General features: G+C 39.6%; 1 pseudogene; it reads right to left on the minus strand.

Annotated features, from left to right (window-relative positions):
- Positions 1-629: 629 nt before the first annotated feature.
- Positions 630-4,263, minus strand: LOC118624025 (annotated as a pseudogene).
- Positions 4,264-4,513: the final 250 nt, after the last annotated feature.

Genomic DNA, 4,513 nt, shown 5'->3' on the forward strand with positions numbered 1-4,513 from the left:
GGGATTATTCAAATATTTCGGGTATAACTGCCTACCTTATCAATCCATGCAGCATCAGGGAAGTGACAAAATTACTTTTTAGTGATGATATTTTTGATTTAGTTGTTTCTCAAACCAATTTATACCACCACCAAATGGGACAATTTTACAAAAAATCTACTAAAACTTTAAAAATTACTAAAATATATAATATGTATAAGATATCATGTGTAGCAGATATGTACAAAGTTTAATTTAAATTCATTATGTAAAAATAAAGTACACTTTCATAATCAGTTATAAAAAAAATAGCTGGTGACATGAGATAACTTCTGTGTAAAATTGCCAGTCAACAATGGGAATGTGTCTCTAGCATTTCCAATCATTTATCTCTTGAATTTACAGAAGAAAGTATCCTTGCCCTTTTCTAGAAATAAGTTCTTACCCCTGCCCTCAATTTTATGGTATAATTTTATCATTCCTTTTTTTTTTAATTTTTTTTACCATTTACCAAAATAATGATTTACTAGTTATTTATAGAGCTAATCCATTTATAGAATGAGGTGATTGCAATATATTTTAGGTGAAATCCATGACAAAGACTCCTCTTTAATTGCATTTGCCAGCCGGCTGTATTGTTGACTTCATCTTCAAAATGCATGATTGTCCAGAGTTCTATCTGCTGTGTTTGAACTTCTCTTTTCACGATGTCTCTTCTGAGCACAGTAGACACTGATGGGGGTGACAATCAGCATCAGGGCAAACACAGCAGCAGTGGAAGAAACGGCGATGATGACAGTGTCTCAAGTAGAGCCTCTCTGTGCTGTGTACCCCAGTCTTCCCCTGAAGGACACCTGCGCTCAGCTTTGCCACTCCGGACAGTGCAGATGCACATTCTCACATCTGAAGTCTGCGCAAAGGTTGGCAATGTCCGAGGCTGGGACTGGCTGAGTTGGTATAGAATTAAGGTGGTATATGTCTTCCATGGTCAGTAGAATATAAACATCATTTCTTTTATAAAATATCTGCTTTTCAGCCTCTTGTGGGTTATAAAGAGGTTATACCTCTTCCGAACTGAGTGCCATTAGGGAAATAAGCCACTTCTCCCACTTTGGAAGGCCTGTCCCCAAAACAGTGTCCATTATCGGTGGTCATAAATGGGTCTGTAGTTATGTTCCACCAGTTGGACATACCCTGTCGAATGTCGGGATTTTGATCCAAGAGTGTCATTGTGGCTGGTTGCCAAGGACACAGCCACTGTAGTTGATCATCATTGGCTCCAGAGATCAAATGGAAATATATTCCTGCATTAGTCAAATGGTTTAGATTCAAGTAAGTCTGAAAGGCACAACCTTTAGAAGAATAAAACGGAGGGCTATATAGAGTTCCATTTGGGCTGCCAATAAACTGTGTGAAATTCCTTATATGCCAGACATGATGAAGGCACCGTGTTTCCGAAAGATTGATGTCATCAATAGACAGGCCACCCAATGAAGTACCAGTACCTCTAACTCCTCCAAACACCACTCTGAATTGGTTGGTTACTTTCTGTATTACATGGTAAAGCTGGCAGGCCCCAATGGGTATATCTTTTATTTTTTCCACCAGGGTTAAAGTACCATTTTTATTGCTTGAAGAATACTCCCTGATGTAAATGTTCACTTGGTCATTTTCATTTCCACTGTCATATAAATAAAATTGCAAGCACTGGCATCCTCTTTTAGGGTATAGTGTTCTACTTTCCAGCACTGCTGTGGCCCCCACATTTACAGAGTTACTGTCGAAATGCATGAAGAAAGCAGAACCTGTGCACTGGCCCATGTCGGAGTGATCGCTCGCTGGCCCTCTGGGGACCTGTGAAACCACTGCCAGTCAGCATTATCACCGAACTTTGAATCGTACCACACACATTTTCCAGTTTAAAATTGCATGAGTCCATAAAGTTCAAGGAAGAGGAGTAGTTGTACTGCTGATCCAGCTTTAGGAGAGCACGGTCACTGAAACCCATTTGTTGTCTGATCACATTCATGAAGTCTGGGATTTTTGTTACAATTGTGGGTTCTGTTCCATTTCTGAATGCAGTTTTACTGTAGTGCATGACAGAAGTGTAATCATAGGTGTTACAATTGTGCTCTTTGCCTGACTGAATTCTGTTCCAAATTATACTGTCACAGTCATCCGGTCAGAACGAGACTGCTCATGCCAGAATCCCAGTGCTTGGAGAAACTCCTGTTTAATCGTCGCTATTCTGTCACAGTTTTCCCCAGTGGAGAGTTCTTGTTTCCCAACACGCCTGCTTCCCACTGAAGACCAGTAGCCACTGCCCTTGAACACTGATATATAGTTAATTTCTTCAGTCCTAGACTTAAAGTAAATGCATACTTTTAGGCGATAGCATTCAAATGAATTGAATAACTCCCTTAGCATTCATTTCCAGGCTATCTTCTAGAACATATGGAATGGTATGCAGCCATCTATAGTTTTCTCCAATGATGGAATTTCTATCTTGTATCTCATCAAGTCTTATGTCTCCCTCAAAAAGATCCAGTCTCAAATCTTCATTGATATCAAATATATCTTGATCAATTCCACCATCTGTATCTTTAACAACATTTTCTGGAGTTGGCAAACTAGAAACCACGAGGAAAGAAGCAGAGAACCAAGGCAGAATCCACCAGTCCATGATGGCATTTCCAGTTGAAAGTTGCAAACTCACTGGGAAGGTCCTCCCTGAAAAGTGGAGGGTCCCCTTCCCACACCAGGCTCCCAGATCAGGGTTCTAGTGCCATGAAGAGAAGTCCCAATACCTTCTGGTTAGACTTGCTCCTTCTGGGATCCAGCATCGGGGAGGCAGCTTGAAAGGCACCAGAGATGTATGGGGAAGAACTGAGTTGTTTGGCTCTGGGACAAGAGCTGGAGAGGCAGCTTTCTCCAGACAGATGGGTTGGCAGAGGCCCTTGTTCCTTTGGTGAGTTCGTACACCAAGGGGCCGGCAGACAGGCACCATACTTCTACCATTTCTTTATCTATTTTCTCTTCATTGGTTTAAGCTCCTAGAAGACAAGAACACTGTTTTTCTTACATTTTTATTTCCTTAGTGTGTCTCTTTATCTTATATATTATTCTTGACTTCTAAGATAACCAGAGTCAAATTTGATGTACAACAGTAAGGATCTCATACTAGGATTTTTGCATGTCTCTCTTCAATTTTTTAAGTTTCATAATGGTCTTTATCTTTTTCTCACTACTTAATAGCTCTTTGAGTATTTTTAAATTTTAATGTATTTTATTTTTTTCTATTACTATTTACTCCCTCTATGCCCTCTTCCACCTCCATCCACACCCCTCCCTCCTGCAATCACCACACTGTTGTCTATGTCTTAAAATATTTTTGAAGGTGGGTTTGATATAAATGCTAATAAAATATTTAATAAAATAAAATATGGAAGATAGCAGAAATTGTATTGGTTTATATTTTGTGAAGTAAAAAAATATAGAGAATGATGCTTCTGTTTTCAGCATAGCATACTTTTATTAGATTGAAGTTTAGACTCATATTCAAGTCTACTTTTTTAAATTACCTTATATTGTCTTTAGTGTTTAAAAGTTACAAAATATGTTTATTTACACCATATTTGATCTTTACAACAATTGTATTGATTATCCACACTTCTAATATTGCACTTCTTTTAAAAGAAGGGGCACTTTTCTGCATTGTCATAGATTATTCTTAAGGAACTGAAAAATTAATCTTCTAAGATGTCAAGAAGACTCCATCATATCCTCCCTTGCCCTCCCACTCCTGCTACACAAATACGATCGCACAAAGAGTTGTGGGTATATTTGACATGGTCATATCACCTATAAAATTATAGTTGGGAAAGAAATCTGGATTCAATGCCTGGGGCATGGTGATACTGTTGTTATAAGCTAGTTATTAATAACAGGAAAGGAGCAAAGGGAAGGCCAGACGCTACAGGCATGCAATTAGCTTCACCAGGAAGCTGCAATTTCGCACTCCTTGAGGAACCACTGGCCCATTCTCTGTACATCACTGCGGGAAGGGACTGGAGAAAAGGGAGATGAATGCATGCACAATGAGTCAGTGTGACACAGAAAAAATGACTGTGAGTCAAGCCTGGGGAATCATGGATTTACTAGAGTAGGTGGAGCCATTGCAAGTCTGTGAAAATTTGGGGATACATAATCTTGGAGCTCACTCTCTTGGATTTCTGGTTCCTTTGGTTTTGCTCTCTTGCATTTGACTGTGTGGCCCACAGCCATGTGGACCCCGCATGCAATGGACTTAAGAACTGTAACAAGAAACACAAACTAAACTAGCCTGATGCTGGCCTGGACACTGCTCCAACATGGAGCAAAATTTCTGGATACTGGCTTTGATTCTAGCCATCAAAGCCACAGCTACACTTCTTCCTTGGTCCAGCAAAGAGAAATGGGACCTTGGAAACTCAGGGGTTTGAGTCCACAGAACTAAATCATTCTACAATACCTTATCCTCCCATGTGAGTCTCAG

The sequence above is a fragment of the Molossus molossus genome, unplaced genomic scaffold (assembly GCF_014108415.1).
Source record: "Molossus molossus isolate mMolMol1 unplaced genomic scaffold, mMolMol1.p scaffold_m16_p_1, whole genome shotgun sequence".
NCBI classification, from domain to species: Eukaryota; Metazoa; Chordata; class Mammalia; order Chiroptera; family Molossidae; genus Molossus; species Molossus molossus.